This window comes from Lolium rigidum, chromosome 2 (assembly GCF_022539505.1).
Source record: "Lolium rigidum isolate FL_2022 chromosome 2, APGP_CSIRO_Lrig_0.1, whole genome shotgun sequence".
In the NCBI taxonomy this organism is placed as follows: Eukaryota; Viridiplantae; Streptophyta; class Magnoliopsida; order Poales; family Poaceae; genus Lolium; species Lolium rigidum.
This window is the reverse complement of record NC_061509.1, coordinates 85,420,125-85,438,780: the sequence shown is the minus strand read 5'-3', so window position 1 is coordinate 85,438,780 and position 18,656 is coordinate 85,420,125. Positions and strand designations below refer to the sequence as shown.

Here is an 18,656-nt window from a genome sequence, read left to right as displayed (position 1 = left end):
CAAGTTGATACTTGTGACTCCAAGAGGGAGTATTTATGCTCGATAGTGGGTTCATGCCTCCATTAAATGCAGGACGAGTGACGGAAAGTTCTAAGGTTGTGGATGTCTTGTTGCCACTAGGGATAAAACATCGATGATTTGTCTAAGGATATTTGTGTTGATTACATTACGCACCATACTTAATGCAATTGTCTCGTTGCTTGCAACTTAATACCGGAAGGGGTTCGGATGATAACCTGAAAGTGGACTTTTTAGGCATAGATGCATGTCTGGATGGCGGTCTATGTACTTTGTCGTAATGCCACGATTAAATCTCATAGTACTCATCATGATATATGTATGTGCATTGTTATGCCTTCTTTATTTGTCAATTGCCCAACTGTAATTTGTTCACCCAACATGCTATTTATCTTATGGGAGAGACACCGCTAGTGAAGCTGTGGACCCCGGTCTATTCTTTACATCTGAAATACAATCTACTGCAATAATTGTTCTTTACTGTTCTTCGCAAACAATCATCTTCCACACAATACGGTTAATCCTTTGTTTACTGCAAGCCGGTGAGATTGACAACCTCGCTGTTACGTTGGGGCAAAGTTCTTTGGTTGTGTTGTGCAGGTTCCACGTTGGCGCCGGAATCCCTGGTGTTGCGCCGCACTACATTCCGCCACCATCAACCTTCAACGTGCTTCTTGACTCCTACTGGTTCGATTAAACCTTGGTTTCTTACTGAGGAAACTTGCTACTGTGCGCATCACACCTTCCTCTTGGGGTTCCCAACGGACGTGTCAACTACACGCATCAGTGAGCGTCGATGGGGAACGTGGCCGGCATGGCCATGGCCAGCCATGTTTTGGTCGTGTCCATGGTGTCTCCTTGCATGGGCTAGGTAAGGTAGGGTCAAGGAGTCATGGCTAGGTCAAGTGGTGAGCAGAAGGTGGTCTGGTTTGATCAAAATTTGCAAAGTGATGATCTTGCCAAAGTTTCAAAGTCTGCTCTTTGCTTGCTCATAACTTTTGATCCAAGATGAATTTGGTATGATGATCTTTACAGAAGTTGTTCACCTTGTTGTGTACTTGGATGACATGCAAAGAATGGAATTTGTTTAGTTTAGAAATCTTGAATTGCAAAGGCTCAAAGTGGTGACCAGATTGTAATTGTCAAAAATGACCATTATTCTATGTGAGCATATTTTGATTTTTAGATTTGGTTTAAATGGTATTTCTTTGATTCCCAAAGTTGTAATAACTATTTAATATCATATTACAAATAATGGTGAAGGTCAAATGGGTCTAGGGTCAAAGTTTGAAAAAAATGGCATATGTCATATGTTAGGGTTTTTAGGGTTTTATTCTTATTTGATTTCTTTCTCTTTTTGATTTATTTATTTGGTGATCTTCACTTGATCACTTTAGGGTTTTAGAGTTCATCACATAAACAATAAAACAATCATCATGGCATATCACTCAAAATGCACAAGTCCTATGCAGGGCACTATATGCAATTTAAAAGTTTTTGTTGGTTCTGAATTTTGGATCTCTGAAATTCTTCTTCTTTCTTTTATTGAAATTTGGGATGTTACATGTCACCTCTGAACATGTGAAATTTTGATTATGCACTAACCCTCTAATGAGTTGTTTCGAGTTTGGTGTGGAGGAAGTTTTCAAGGGTCAAGAGAGGAGGATGATATATGATTAAGAAGAGTGAAAAGTCTAAGCTTGGGGATACCCCCGTGGTTCATCCCTGCATATTTCAAGAAGACCCAAGCGTCTAAGCTTGGGGATGCCCAAGGCATCCCCTTCTTCATCGACAACTTATCAGGTCACCTCTAGTGAAACTATATTTTTATTCAGTCACATCATATGTACTTTACTTGGAGCGTCTGTTTGTTTTGTTTTGTTTGAATAAATTCATGCTTGTGTGGGAGAGAGACACGCTCCGCTCTTTCATATGAACACTGGTGTTCTTAGTTCTATCTTTAATGTTCATGGTGGAGTTGAAAACCGCTTCGTTAATTGCTATTTGGTTGGAAACAGAAAATGCTTCATGTGGTAATTGGTATATTGTCTTGAATAATTTGATACTTGGCAATTGTTTTGAGCTCTCATATAGATCATGTTTAAGCTCTTGCATCATGTACTTTGCACCTATTAATGAAGAACTACATAGAGCTTGTTAAAATTTGGTTTGCATGATTGGTCTCTCTAAGTCTAGATATTTTCTGGTTAAGGTGTTTGAACAACAAGGAAGACAGTGTAGAGTCTTATAATGCTTGCAATATGTTCATATGTGAGTCTTGCTGCACCGTTTTATACTTGAGTTTGCTTCAAACAACCTTGCTAGCCTAGCATTGTATTGAGAGGGATTACTTCTCGTGCATCCAAATCCTTGAGCCAAAAACTATGCCATTTGTGTCCACCATACCTACCTACTACATGGTATTTCTCTGCCATTCCAAAGTACATTACTTGAGTGCTACCTTTAAAATTCTATTCTTTGTCTCCGCAATATATAGCTCATGGGAAAATAGCCTCAAAAACTATTGTGGTATTGAATATGTTGCTATGTGTCTTATTTCTTATAAGTTGCTTGTTGAGCGGTAACCATGTTTCTGGGGACGCCATCAATTTTACACCTTTGTTGAATATCATGTGAGTTGCTATGCATGTTCGTCTTGTCTGAAGTAAGGGCGATTTTCATGATCAAATGGTTTGAGTATGCATATTGTTAGAGAAGAACATTGGGCCGCTAACTAAAGCCATGAATCATGGTGGAAGTTTCAGTTTGGACACAAATCCTCAATCTCTTATGAGAATATTATCTGTTGTTGAATGCTTAAGCATTGCATTAAAAGAGGAGTCCATCATCTATTGTCTATGTTGTCCCGGTATGGATGTCTAAGTTGAGAATAATCAAAAGCGAGAAGTCCAATGCGAACTTTCTCCTTAGACCTCTGTACAGGCGGCATAGAGGTACCCCTTTGTGACACTTGGTTGAAACATATGTTATGCAATGATAATCCGTGTTAATCCAAGCTAATTACGACAAGGTGCGAGCACTATTGGTATACTATGCATGAGGCTTGCAACTTATAGGATGTCTTATACATAACACATATGATTTATTACTACCGTTGACAAAATTGTTTCTATGTTTTCAAAATGAAAAGCTCTAGCACAAAAATAGTAATCCATGCTTCCCTCTGCGAAGGGCCATTCTTCTACTTTATTGTTGAGTCAGTTTACCTATTCTTTCTATCTTAGAAGCAAACACTTGTGTAAACTGTGCATTGATTCCTACATGTTTACCTATTGCATTTGTTATATTGCTTTATGTTGACAATTATCCATGAGATAAACATGTTGAAGTTGAAAGCAACCGCTGAAACTTATATCTTCCTTTGTGTTGTTTCAAAGCTTTCTACTAAGAATTTATTGCTTTATTAGTTAACTCTTATGCAAGACTTATTGATGCTTGTCTTGAAAGTACTATTCATGAAAAGTCTTTGCTATATGATTCAGTTGTTTAATCATCATCTTTACCATTGCTTTGAATCACTTCATTCATCTCATATGCTTTACAATAGTATGATCAAGATTATATTGGTAGCATGTCACTTCAGAAATTATCCTTGTTATCGTTTACCTACTCGAGGGCGAGTAGGAACTAAGCTTGGGGATGCTGATACGTCTTGTCAACAACCGGATTTTTAAGTCCGAATGCCTATTATGTCATTCATCGCAATCCCAGGATAATGTTGTTGCGAGGCATAATAGTCGAATATCACAGTCATTATTTATTACAAGCTATATTGTCTTACAACATTGAATCACCTGATTCATCTTACATAAATAGTTGATCTATCAATCAACATACATACACAAGTTCATACATAGTGGAAGCGTAACGATAGATGGACTCTCTAGTCCACATGCCAACATTTGACGTCAGAAACCCCTAGTTGTCGTAGGCGTCCTGCTGGTCATCCTCGTGATAGTTCTGTTCATCATCGTACTCTGGCCATTTGAATAGCCAGGGACAAAGCCGTAAGTACTTTAAGTACTTGCAAACTAATACTAATGTAAAATGCCAACTCTTTGAGTAAAGGTACTAAGCTCTAGTTTAATTTGCATAAGCCATATTTTAGTTCACAAGTATTTGATCATGTGCTAACTAACTCAAGTGGGAACATTAGTGTCATTCCCACAACATTGATGGTAACTCCCAACAAGTCACCAAGTCACCATTCATATTCACTAAGGTTTTCAAAATTCTGACACTGGAAACTGTATGGCCTTTCCAACCGTCCGTAACCGTGGACACGGCTATTCGAATAGATTTACACTCTGTAGAGGTTGCACACTTGTGCCACAACATTTGATTTCATCCATCGGAAAAACTCCGAATCATCGTAACACAGTACGCGGATCATCAACCCTAACCTTTCACTTACAAATCCTAGTATGAGCACCTCTCCCCATGAGCTTGGCCTCCCAGTGAAAACCAGCTGTTAACCTGGGAACTGCACTGGGCTTGGCCGTACAATTCACCTCAATTCACATCATTTCGCAACAACGGAGGCAGCCTCGGCATAACCCCTATGACGTGTGTTCAGAGGGAACTCATACTAAAATTTATAAACTTCAAGCTAAGCCCTACCCATAATCAGGTATTGTGGGGGTACTCAAAAATTGGAAGGGTATCGCATTCAAACCAATATCAGGGTTTTATCAAAAATCACTATCTTCTCTTGTTCATATTCAACTTCAACTCATCCAATGGAATGTCTCATCATTCCAAAGTTTCAAATTCAACAAGTCATATGTTCCCATCTAGAGTAGTCAAAGCTTTAGTATTTGAGCACTAGCACTAATCATGAGGGGTGCTACATTGCTTTGCTATCTATAAGACTAACTTTGCTACTCTAGTAATCTTGTTCCCTAGACCAATTTTAATCCACTCTTTGAAAACACCACAAGTAAAACTTGTATAGTGTAAATATAAGATAGGCTTGTATGAAGAAAGGTAAGAATCATGGTGCCTTGCCCAAGGAGGGCTTTGCACTTTGCAAGAGTATCAGCTTGCCTTGGTAGTTCTCTAGGTTTTCTTCTTCCTCTTCTGGGTAGAATTCTCCTTCCTCTTGGTAATCTCCGGTGCTAGCGTCTAAATTTAAATACGAGGTATAATCACTAAGCAAGCTCAAAAGATATACTAAGCACATCATTACTTCACACAAACTATGCTAAGCACACACATAAAATAATTAGATGCATTGGTGTTCTTTATTAAAGAAAAGTAATTTCCTCTCATTACATGTGTAATTAATACTTTCCATTTAGTCTTTGAGGAACATAATTTCCTCTCATTGAAATCTTCTTAAGATTTAACTTCTCAAATAATCATACATGAATTTATATTGACATAAGTCAAACATTCATTATCATTATTTGAGAAAATGATTTAAATGAGGTAGATCACCTCATACCATTTTATAGTTCCACAAAGGATTTAAATTCCCAAATATTCATATAGGAGTGTTTGGACCAGGGGTGCAAACATCTCATGAATTCATTTGGGACAAGATTTAAATGAAGGGAAATCCTTCATATTTTTTACATAATAGTTTTGGACAATATCACTTAACTAAACTAGCCATATTGTCCATTAATTAAACTAGGGCATGATCATGCAAAGTGACCACACCATTTTCTTGCAGAAACAATTAGTGTAAGTCAAATGTGAGCTATAGGAGTTGGAATTAATTAAATATCTATTTTGGTTGATTTTTAATAATTATTTGAATATGAAAAAGTCCCTGCCTTCTTCTTTTTATCATTTTATTTCCACAAAAGATCTCGAGGTGGGACCAGTGGCATAATGTAGATCTTTTTACTAGCTTTCCAAATATATAAATTTTGTTAAATTTGGCCAAGCCAAACAGATTCTACGAATTTTCAAAGTTGGGTTCAGTATTGAATTCAAACTAAATTTATCAAACGAAGTTTGAATTAAAAAGGCCGGCGGGAAAACTAACTGGGCCTAAACGTTTAAAACGGCCCAAGGCCAGCCCACCACGCATCCACGCACGCGCGGGCCGCCTGACAGTGGGCTCCACTCGTCAGAGACTCATAACGCCCGAAGCGGTATGGATCAACGAGGCGCGTCGGATTAGAATAGGATCTAACGGCGCACATCCATCGTCGTCGACGGCGAGAGAGGGGCTCGCCGGCGGCTCAGGTAGGGGGTCGGAGGCTCACCGTGGCTCCAGCTAGGGTGGGTCAGTGTGCACGGTGAAGTTGTGGACGACGGCGAAGCTCCTGGTACTGGCGGCAGCTCCAGGGGCGGCGTCCTTCTTCGGCGATCGTCGGCTACTGTGGGCGGCGGCGATCTTGCAATTGGGAGCTTCTGGTGGCTAATCGAGCATGGTGAGGTGCTGAGGTGGTCGAGGAAGGAGAGGGGAGGGTGGTGGTGTGAAGAGATGGTCGTGGCGAGGCCTCCTTTTATAGGTGCGAGGGTGGCCGAGGTGCTGCGGCGAGGTCGACAAGGGCGCAACTTCTCCGGTGAGCTAGGGGGCTAAGCAACGACGGGGTCGTGTTCACGACTTCATGGCGAAGCTACGAGCGTGAACGGCGCGGCAAGGGGACGCGTAGGGTGGTCGGGTCCGTGCATGTACTGTCGCGGCCGCGGCGGGCGCGTTTCTCCTCTCTGGCGACCGTGGTCGCCAAGGCATGACGCACGCATGTCCGGCGAGCTCCGCGTGGCGAGTAAGGTACCATGGCGCACGGGTTTGGTCGGGGTACGGCGAGGTGCTGCGAGCGACGCGTGGCCGTGTCGCGCGCGTCCGTGCACGGTGACGTCGCCCATGCCGCTCGCGGCGTACCTGGGCGTACCTGGGCGCGACCGTGGCGAGTCGTGGCGTCGTCCTCGCGGTCAAGGGCGTGTACTGTCGGATCCAGGAGATCTTTGTCGATGCGTTGGACATGGTGGCGAGGGCTGCTGTGGAGAGAAGAGAGGGGAGGCGCGTCGGCGGCGAACGTGGCCGGCATGGCCATGTCCACGCCGTGTCTGGCCCTCTCCTTGGCTTCCCTTGCATGGGCTCGGTGTAGGAGTGTCCAGGGATCATTGCTAGGGCAAGTGAGGGTCAAGGGGTGGCCTGGTTTGATCAAAGTTTGAGAATTGGGAATCTTGCAAATGTTTCAAAGTCCTCTCTTTGCTTGCTCATAACTTTTGATCAAAAATGAATTTGGTATGGTGCTCTTTACAAGAGTTGTTCATCTTGTTGTGTACTTGGATGACATGCAAAGATTTGAATTTGTTTAGTTTATAAATCTTGAAATATAGAGGCTCAAAGTGGTGACCAGAATATAAAAGTCAGAAATGACCATTATCTCATGTGATCCTATTTTAATTGTTGAATTTGATTTAAATGGTATATCTTTGATTCTCAAAGTTGTAATTACTCTTGAATATCATATTACAAGTATTGGTGAAGATCAAATGGGTCTAGGGTCAAATTTACAAAAATGACATAGACCATATGTTAGGATTTTTAAGATTTTATTAATATTTGACTTCTTTCTCTTTTTGATTTATTTGTTTGGTGATCATCACTTGATCACTCTAGGGTTTTGGAGTTCATCATATACACAATATAACAATCATCATGGCATATCACTCAAAATGCACAAGTCCTATGCATGGCACTATATGCAAATTAAAAGTTTTTGTTGGTTCTAATTTTTTGATCTCTAGAATTCTTCTTCTTCCTTTATTTGAAATTTGGGATGTTACACGTCTCCAGCATATCGATAATTTCTTATGTTCCATGCTTGTTTTATGACAATACCTACATGTTTTATACACACTTTATGTCATATTTATGCATTTTCTGGAACTAACCTATTGACGAGATGCCGAAGTGCCAGTTCTGTTTTTTCGCTGTTTTTGGTTTCGAAATCCTAGTAAGGAAATATTCTCGGAATTGGACGAAATCAACGCCCAGTATCTTATAATTCCACAAAGCTTCCAGAACACCGGAGAGAGACCAGAGGGGAGCCAGGGGGCCCCACACGCCAGGGCGGCGCGGCCAAGGGCTAGGGCGCGCCCCCCTATTGTGTGGCCCCACCAGGGCCCCTCCGAGGCTGCCCTTCTGCCTACTTAAGGACTCCGTCGCGAAAACCCTAGACGAATAAGCCACGGTACGAGAAACTTTCCAGAGCCGCCGCCATCGCGAAGCCAAGATTCGGGGGACAGGAGTCTCTGTTCCGGCGCGCCGCCGGGACGGGGAAGTGCCCCCGGAAGGCATCTCCATCGACACCACCGCCATCTTCATCACCGATGCTATCTCCCATGATGAGGAGGGAGTAGTTCTCCCTCGAGGCTAAGGGCTGTACCGGTAGCTATGTGGTTCATTTCTCTCTCCCATGTGATCTTTATGTGATCATGAGCTTTGTTATCTAGTTGAATATCATCTATGTGCTACTCTAGTGATGTTATTAAAGTAGTCTATTCCTCCTTCATGATGTAATGGTGACAGTGTGTGCATCATGTAGTTCTTGGCATAGGTTATGATTGTAATCTCTTGTAGATTATGGAGTTAACTATTACTATGATAGTATTGATGTGATCTATTCCCCCTTTCATAGTGTAATGGTGACAGTGTGTGCGCTATGTTAGTTCTCGGTCTAAATTGCAATGATCTATTATGCACTCTAAGGTTATTTAAATATGAACATCGAATGTTGTGGAGCTTGTTAACTCCGGTATTGAGGTGCTCTTGTAGCCCTACACAATGAATGGTGTTTGTCATCCAACAAGAGAGTGTAGAGAAAGTAGTATTTGTTTATTCGGTTATGTGATCAATGTTGAGAGTGTCCACTAGTGAAAGTATGATCCCTAGGCCTTGTTTCCAAGCACCGAAACTCCGTTTATTTATCGTTCAGTTGCATGTTTACTCGCTGCCATCTTTATTTCAGATTGCTATTACCACTCATATTCATCCATATTACTTGTATTTCACTATCTCTTCGCCGAACTAGTGCACCTATACATCCGACAAGTGTATTAGGTGTGTTGGGGACACAAGAGACTTCTTGTATCGTGATTGCGAGGTTGCTTGAGAGGGATATCTTTGACCTCTTCCTCCCTGAGTTCGATAAACCTTGGGTGATCCACTTAAGGGAAAACTTGCTGCTGTTCTACAAACCTCTGCTCTTGGAGGCCCAACACTGTCTACAGGAAAACAAGCGTGAGTAGACATCACCTGCCTGCTCAACCAGTTCTTCTGGGGACAGGTATTCCTTATGCGGACGTTCCCGCGATTGCGGAGATCCTGCATTGGATGGCTGTGGGTCGGAAGGGGTGTGCTCATCTTCTGATTCCCGTTGATCCAGTGCTGCCAAGGTTGCGAGAACCTGCTTTGGCTGGGCGGATTCTACTTCAGATTCTTCACCGCCTTCGAGTTCTTTCAGCTTGCGATCGTACTCTTCAGTGTTCATGGAGGAGGCATCGTCGGAAGTTGGGCTTAGGTTGCCCAGGATCGATTCTTCACCCGGAGCGTCGCTTTCTCCGACAGCCTCCTGCTGATCCGGAGCGTCGCTATTTTCCAGTGCCTGAACCTGCATGGGGCCAGCTCCGGCTTCTAGAGGGGCGGTCCCTGCGGTATGGGCTAACAAGTGCACAAAGTGACATCTCTGCTTCTCTAACACCTGGGAGACCCAGGCAGATCTGCATTGGTCTTCCACCTTTATTTCCTGCTCAGGGGCGGATTGGGTGGGTTTTGAGTTTTCCAGATCTAAGGCGGAATCTTCCTCAGGAAGCTCCTGCGTCTCGGATTGGATCTTCGCGACTGTGTCCTGCTCAGCGGCGGTCGCGTCAGCGTTACTTACCAGTGCGTTCCCGTCGGAATCGACAGTCTCACCGATGAAGATGTGTATCCCGCCGATCGGGATGATGGAGAGCTTGACGGGGTTTGTCCTAGCCGGAATCCAGCACTCATCCTCAGGGACGATCGGAAAGTTCCCGGCGTACTTGACGCGCCCCACGGCGGCGGTGTCACCGATGCCTCCGAAGGTAGAACCCTCCCGGTTCCGGCCTCCAGACGCCTCTGGCCCCACGGTGGGCGCCAACTGTCGTTGCCTATTCGACGATACTCCAGAGGAGGGATCCTCATGGAGGGAAGAAGAAGTAGGGGCCATTGGGCGGAGAGTCCTTGGGACGGTGGTACGCGATTTACCCAGCCTCGGATCACCTGCACGATGGAAAGGCCTACTGCTGCTTGTCTGGAATTATCTGGGCGCTTTCGCGTTGTTACAATGAGTTGTGGTTGTGCCTCTAGGGCTCCCGGGATCCGGTTTATAAAGGCGCACAGATCTTGGGTTTACACGGAGAGTCCTAGCCGGAATACAAGTTGTCTAACTACGGTACAATGTCTTGCCGTGTATGTCAAGGATCCGCCTTCCATCTATGTAGTGCTGGATCCGGATACCTTATGAGCCTCTACGGATCCGGCCTCCTTCGTAGGTCGGTTGGGATCCGGCTTCCTATTCCTGGGCTGGACTTCATCCTTCAGGATCCACAGTAACTGGGCCGCCCGATGGGCCACATGCCACATCACCAACTATGGGCCACCCGGGCTTGCCGGATCTAGGCTATGCCGTTGATATACCCATAAAGTATACCCACAACACTGGGCGCCCCTGAAGGTCAAGTTCTTCCTCTGGCTGGCCCTCCAAGATCGCTGCTGGACCGCGGAAAGGCTTGCACGACGAGGGCTGCAGCACCACCCTAGATGTCTGCTCTGCGACCAGCAGCCCGAGACCATGCACCATCTACTGCTAGAGTGCCCGTTTGCCAAGCAAGTTTGGCATGAGGTGCTCTCGTGGCTTAGGATGACATGTAGGATCCCTAGCGCCGAGGATGCTTCGCTCCGTGATCGGATCGCAAAGGTCAAGCCGGCGCTCCCAAAGCCGCTACGGAAAGGGTTCGCATCAGCCTTCCTTGCTCATACCATGGATGCTCTGGAAGCACAAAAACGACTGCGTGTTCGAAAGGGCACAACCATCGACGCGCACGCTGTTGGCCAACATCAGGGAAGAAGCTTCTCTCTGGGCAAGTGCCGGAGCTCTGGGGCTGAGGGCCGTCCTCCCAGCCAGCTGGGATGTGCACTAGCCAAACCATCCCCTACCTTGTACCACCGTCTCCTAGGAGACTTGTAATTATAACTCTTTCTTTTCAATGAAATGAAGCGCAGAGGTTCTTTGCGTTTTCTCGAAAAAAATATGAACTAACTGGGGGATATAAGATATGGATGGTGTTCTACCGATGGAGATTATGCGCACGATGGTGCACTTGAATTTTGGATTGCCAACACTGCCACAATGAAGCAAAGGTATAGTTTCTGGGCCATATATCATTCTGGAATAGCAATTTGATAGTTTCATTCGACAAAATATTCTTATAGTGATTTGGTGTGAAGGGATCAATAGACTTCTTGTATCTATCGGTGTTTTGGAACATGGAAGCATGTGCTCCCTCTATTTTCAAATTCATCTTACACATATTTTGAATTTCAAAAAATTGAAACGAAAAATTTGCACGTACATCTTCATGTGCTACGGTCTTATAAAGTTGTTTCATAAAAAATGGACTTCTCATGTGACACGTGTAAAAAAGACAAAACTTAGTGCTAAAAAAAATGCTTTTTATAAGATAAATTTTCTTTTCTTTACATAGACAACAAAAAAGTATCGTTTTATCGTGAAACTTGACGAATGCACACATGTTATGGAGATGTACATGTAGAATTTTTTGTCAAAAATTTTCAACAACTCAAAATATAATTTTTTGGTATAGAGAGCATACGCATCCGGGAGCCGAATTGAATTTCCGTATCTATCGTGGTTTCTTTGCATGAAAAACGAGGAAACCATCCAAGTAGGCTTGCACTGGCAAATATATGTACTATACTATTTGCCAACAAACTTCTTTTTTGTTAGAATTTTGGACTTTTTTTTGAATTAACCTGAAGTTGACACGTATGTTACTTTGTGCTTAATTCATGTCCCTTTTTTCCCGTGTACACTTCTGGTGCTTTGTACGAATTTTTGTGGGTCTTTTCCTTTTGTCTCTGGTGAGCTTCCTTTTAGAATAGGTGACTATAGCATTTTATTGAACCGATTTAACTACTCCTTGTTTCGCTAGGTAGCCTCTGGAGAGATCCTATGTCTGTTCACCGACCCTCGATATTCGAGCCTATTCTCTCTCCATTATCTCCTCAACCGCGTCGTCTTCGCCCGCAACATCTTGCCAGGGCCGGTGCCCTCCTCCCCCTCCTGGCCATGTCCAGCGCCGCCGCCTTTTTCCTCGGCCTGTGCCGGCGCCCGCTCCGTCTTGCCCTTCGATTCCTCCCAAAAAAGGCATGTGCTTCTCTTCGGATGCACCAATGGCGCCCCGACGAGGATATCAAGTTCTTCAGCCGGACGGGTTCGAGGAGAAGGCAGGAACTCGCGGCGGCGAATCTCTAGATCCTCGGATGCCGGCGAGCGGCTAGCGGCGGCATGTAGAGCCGGGGCAGGAAGCGGCGGGGAAACCTTAGGGCTCCCGAACGCTCGGTACGGACGCCCTCCTAGCTTCTCCGTCCTCCACCTCCGCTCCGCCTGTGAACACAGCGTAGGCCCAACCATCGAGCGCTCCAGGCTTCAGCACTCTATTCCTCCTCGGTACGGATGCCCTCCTGGCCTCTCTCTCTCCTCGACCCCTCTCTCTCCCCTGCCTCACCTCCTCTATCTGTCTCTTAGTCTGTAGCAGGAAGGACGAGGATGGAAACGGCTGCAGTTATCACCGGATCTGTGATGGTACTCTCCTGTGGCGCCTAATATAGGAGGATGCCATCCATCTGAGAGCACGAGCATGCTGGACTATTGGGCAGCAGCGGTTCGAGATCTGAAGATATTTACACAGCTTGAGTTACTTCAGTTTTTTGAGCCCTACTGCTTGGGAAGGGCTGCTGATTTCGAGGATAGTTCATGCCCATGAGGGAGCTGGTGCTGTTGCATGCATAGGCGTCGTGACTGCGACTGCAAGAGGATACGGTGGAGGTGCAGCATCACATGTGAGGGCTCGATGGTGGAGCGGCGCTTCATCGGTGGCAGCCTCGCTGCTCTGGAGCCATTGCTCGCTACAGCTGCTCCCCCCTCCAATATTTCAGGCGATAATTGTTGGTACTTCAGTTGTTTGCTTTGCTCTGCTACCTTCCCACAATTCATTTGGTAATTATTGGTACTTCGGTTGATCCTTGAGGCATTGAGGAGGGGGAAAACGATTAAGGAGGAGATGGGGCTGTACATGGAGAGGTGCTGCTTTCTTTTGGTTCACATTTCCTCATTCAGCTCTCTTTTTCGTTTGCCAGCGACTTGGCTGATACTATTCTGTTGCAGATTTTGCTGCTATCTAGCTAGAAGCATCCTCAGTTACTTTAAAGTCAGCGATCAAAATGTTAGAGGTAACAATACACTGGTTAATAGATTGTAATTTCTCCTCCTGTTAGTGTTGGTGAACCAGAAAAAACATTGATAATACGTGTGGTCAGTTTTGGGGGTGAAAATAATTTGAATTTTCTCAAGATGTTAGCATTCCTCTTACAAAAATTATGTGATCGTCTCTGTATTCAGTAACAATGTGTTATTTCTGGAATACATATGGTTTAGTTTATATCCATCAGATTTTATTTTGTATATGTTTAGCTTATGATTTAGTTGATATACACTTCGCACACGGAATATGCTGCTTTAAAACGGTATGAAGACTGGGTCGTTGGGTGAGCAGCTTTCTGCTAAGGTTGCAATTTCTATGAATTGAATCAAATTTGCACAAATCAGTGAAACTGAACCTGAAAAATAGTCATGTATATTGAATCAAATTTGCACAAATCAGTGAAACTGAACCTGAAAAATAGTCCTGTATTAAGGGTGATTATATAGTGTATGAAGGAATGCACAATTGGTGTAAAATAAACACACATTACTGGAACCATCAACACATGATTTCTACAGGTTGAATGGACGTGCCTAACATGATCTCAGTTAGTGTTTTCTGTTCTAATTTGGTTCTGACTTATAAAGAATGGTTTGCTACTTCTTTCTCAGTGGTTTAAGACATGCATCAGATTTCTCAGTGAAGTTTGTTGGTGAGGTTTACATGGAGGGTACAGCCCCGGAACGACTCTACTTATTTCGGGCATGCCTTGCCTCCAACCAAACCATTCTACTCTATCCTTTATCTGGATGTGCTAAGGCTCAAGGGTAAGGCTTATGCGGTGACTATTTTCAAAAATGGCTCAAAAATGCTAATGTGGTTTGTGGTTTTTGTTTGTTGGTTTGCATCTGTTTTTGTCTTATGACGAGATTTCTATCTTCCATAACATGATGATAGTACTTATGTCAATGCAATAACAAAGAGGGATTGATTGCTGGGTTTGAATTTCACAGCTATATAGGGAAGAAAGAGCCAGAGTTTCAATAGTTAACATGGCCCAGAATGCCACGGTCCTTTTTAAGTCAATGAAGAATGGACTATATCATCTTTCAGGTTTCTTTGGTAGGTAAAGATCATGAGTGTAAATGGCGTATTAGAAATAACGTGGGCGCAGGCTTTTGTTAGATGGTCATCAGCCTACCATGTGTACATGGAAGTTGGTCACGTAACCTATATGTAGATTTTGCTCCTTTGGTCAGTGGTTTATGCAATTATTTGATTTAACTATTGATCTAGACTTTAGTTTCAGTGATGAATTTATATATATATATTCTCTAGGAAAATGATTTCTTACTTGAGTTCTCACATGTAGTTCAGGTGTCTCATCGTATATTATCCTATTTAAGACAAGTATATTAAAATTGTCGTGTCCTATGTCGTTAAGAAAAATCCAGAACATACTAAAGTATTTTCATGGTATACATAGTCTTTACATTAATTCAGTATGGCTGAGATAAGGTTTCTGTATAGAAAAAGAATCAATATCATGATAGTTGAGTTCTCCTTGAACAGTGTGTTATCGCATCATTCTAAGAAATAGTTTATAGAGCTTTGTTTTGAGGTTCCAATGGTCAATTGAGGCTAAACCAGAATTAGAAGCCTTGGTAGTTGAAATTAAAAATACTATTTTGCTTTGAAATTCAAATCTAGGATAAAAAAATTCTAGATAGTTTCATCCTTACTTTCCCAATATGTGTCATAAGCGTTTCTTGATTTGTCATCTTCTGATTGTGAAGAATGTTCTGCATTTGTACAGTGGGTTTTCGATGTTGGAAATGGTGATATTTTAGGACACTCCACAAGTGGGGAGGACTCCGGTTCCTGGATAACAATTCCTGAAGATCTTGTGTTGCATCCGACTTCCAGTAATGTGGATGCAGCCATTCAGAGTGTTTATGATTCTTTCTTTATCAGTTATACTTCTGCTGATTATCTTGCACAACGTTCTATTGTGTGTCCAACAAATACAGTTGATGAGATTAATGATTCAGTATTTCAGCTTGCGCTGGGAAGCTTCAGAGGTACTTCTGCTGTGACTCTATATTTAAATCAACTGATCATGTTTCTGATACTGACCATCTCTACCCTCCTGAGTTTCCCCGCTCTGTGACATCAATAATTTTCCTCAGCATGAGCTTAATTTGAAGGTTGGCGTCCTGATGATGCTTCTTAGAAACATTAACCAGTCACTGGGCTTGTGTAACGGTTATGGCTTGGCGGAGAAGTTCTGGAAGGGGAAATAATTAGTGGCTCGCATAGAGGCAGGTGTGTCTATTCCGAGAATTGTTCTGAATTCTGTTGATTTGAAGTGGCCATTTACATCACAACGGTGCCAGTTCCCAGTTCTTTAATGCTAAAGTATCACTATGGCGTGCCCACAATTGGCATTTCTACTGGTGGGTCTACAAGTCTGTCATGATGTCATCTCTTGCCTTTGGTGTACTGCTGATATGCAACGGCCTTTGTTCGGCCACAAGCGCAAGCGACACTGCAATAATCACTGGTAAATCGATATACATTGGATGAAGACGACGGGGTAGCTAAAGTAGGATTTATGTATGGATGTAAAACTTGGTATATCGTCCTGTGTACAAGTTAGCAGGTTTATTATCATCCAAGTTAGGAGGTTTGGGAGATTCTCAAAGCAATGAAGAAAGATGCATCTCCGGGCCCTGATGGTTTCAATGTCGCCTTCTACACCTCGGCTTGGAGTTGGATTGGAGATGATGTGACTAACCTGGTAAGAAATTTCTACATCACAGGTATCATCCCTCCTCGAGTCAACGACACAAACATTGCTCTTATTCCAAAAAAGTCGGTTTGTCATTTGCCTTCAGACTTTAGACCAATTAGTCTTTGCAATGTCATTTACAAAATCATCGCTAAATCCTTGGCAAATAGATTGAAGGATCACTTGCCTGATTATATTCACCCTTCTCAACAAGCCTTTATAGAGGGAAGACGCATTAGTAACAATATCATCCTAGCCCAGGAAATTGCTCACTCGTTCTCTCTTCCTTCTTGGGATGGACTTGACTTCATGCTTAAAATTGATTTAGCCAAGGCTTTTGATAGAATTGAGTGGCATTTCATTGCTTCGGCCCTTACACGTAAAGGACTTCCTGACCATTTCATAAGTCTTATCTATGCATGCATATCCTCGCCAACTTTCTCGATTATCATAAATGGGCAATCTTTTGCTCGCTTTAAAAGTAGCAGAGGCATTAGACAAGGTTGCCCCTTGTCTCCATCGCTTTTTGTCCTTGCAGTGAATGAACTTTCTTTGGCGATGCAGGAGGCTCTTCAGGGGAACAACTTGTCAGGTATCTCACTTGGACCTAATAGCCCACCCATACACTCACTATTGTTTGCAGATGATTTGCTTGTTTGTGGAAAAGCTAACATGCAGGAAGCAACCTCCATATCTCACATCTTGAATCAATTCTGCCAGCAGTCAGGACAACTTCCTAATTGGTCCAAATCAGGTATAATGTTTAGTAAGAATGTTAGTTTGCAGGTTAAGCAAGACATCAAGCGAATATTCCCAGTCCCGGATATCGACAACAACACTGTCCATTTGGGACACCCTCTCACTCTTCCAGCGAAGAACAGATCAGCAGCGTACAACTTTATCTATGAAAAATTCAAATCAAAATTGAGCGCATACAAAGCCAATAGGCTCTCACATGCAGGAAGATTAATCCTGATCAAATCTGTCTTTTCTTCTATTCCTGTCTACTATATGTCAAATATACTTTTCTCCAAAAAGTTCTTATCAAAGCTTACTGCTATCATTAGAAATTTTTGGTGGACAGGAGTAAGGGAGGAACCATCTACAAAAGCTCTTTGTCTTAGGGCTTGGGCAGATATTTGTACCGAAAAGAAAATTGGAGGATTGGGTATTAGAAACTTGCAGGCCATCAATCAAGGATTAATTCTCTCAGCGGCATGGAGATTAGCAAAGGAACCTCACAGCCATCTTGCGCTCATCCTTAAGGCAAAATATCATAGTGACACATCCATTTGGAGAGCAAAATTGAACATACCAAAATCTGCCTTTTGGACAGCAATTCTCAAGGTGAGACCCCTCTTAATTTCAACCTGTTTTCATCAGGTTGTAGATGGTAGTAGTTCCGTTTGGAGTACACCTTGGTTTTCCATGTGGCAAAACATCTATGATAATCTCATAATTCAACCACCGCCTTTTATTTATCCAGCCATTGTTAAAGACCTTTGGATCCCAAACCAGAAAATTTGGAATGTGGACTTGATAAATTCTTTATTTACTGCTGAAACTGCTGCTGCTATCATTCAAACTCCAATTATCAATGCTGAAGGCCAGGACACCCTGGTCTGGAAATTAACTCCTTCAGGGGAATGTTCATCGAAAAGCGCATATAAATTTTGTTTTAATAATCTTGCTTTGCCAACTAACCAGAGACCCAAAGTTGTACCTCCACACATAGTTGATCTTCTCAATCAGGTATGGCATGATAAACTTATGGCGCCAAGGGTACAAACATTTGCATGGAGGCTTCTGCGTCGAGCCCTTCCCACCGGTAAGAGAGCAAGTAAATTTTCTAAGCACATCAACAAAGAATGTTGCAGGTGTGGTGTGGTTGAAGATGAGATGCACATGCTTTTTCTCTGTCCTTTTGCAAAAGCTACTTGGTTTTATGCACCCTGGTGTATTAGAACAGAAGTCCTAGCTGAAAATCATCAGTCAATTCCCCACATGATCCAAGCTTTACTCTCATCTTCTCACCCTCAAATTAATATTTCTAGCTTATTCACATTCTTGTGGTGTCTTTGGAAGGCAAGGAACGATTCTCTTTTTAACAAGAATTTCACTAATCCGTGTCAAGTTTTTCTGGCTGCTAATGCAATCATGCAGGGATCCAAACTTGAAGATGATGTATCGAAACAAGACAATCAGGCTCACTTGACTAATCACTGCTTGCAGTCAAAGCAGGATCCATTTTCTATTACAGGCAATGTAATCTGCACTGACGCCGCTTGGAAGTGTGGAAGCAACCAAGACCAAACTCCAGCAGGCATAGGAATCGTCATTCAATTTCAAGGCAATCAACATTGTCAGCAGATACATATCGCTGCCTTGTCAC

General features: G+C 43.1%; 1 long non-coding RNA gene across 1 annotated transcript; it reads left to right on the top strand.

The window, feature by feature from the left end:
- Nucleotides 1–12,234: 12,234 nt before the first annotated feature.
- LOC124692046 lies at nucleotides 12,235–16,128 on the top strand. The gene is made up of 3 exons (XR_006999279.1): nucleotides 12,235–12,719; nucleotides 12,798–13,352; nucleotides 13,437–16,128. It is a non-coding gene; the product is annotated as an uncharacterized LOC124692046 (long non-coding RNA).
- Nucleotides 16,129–18,656: the final 2,528 nt, after the last annotated feature.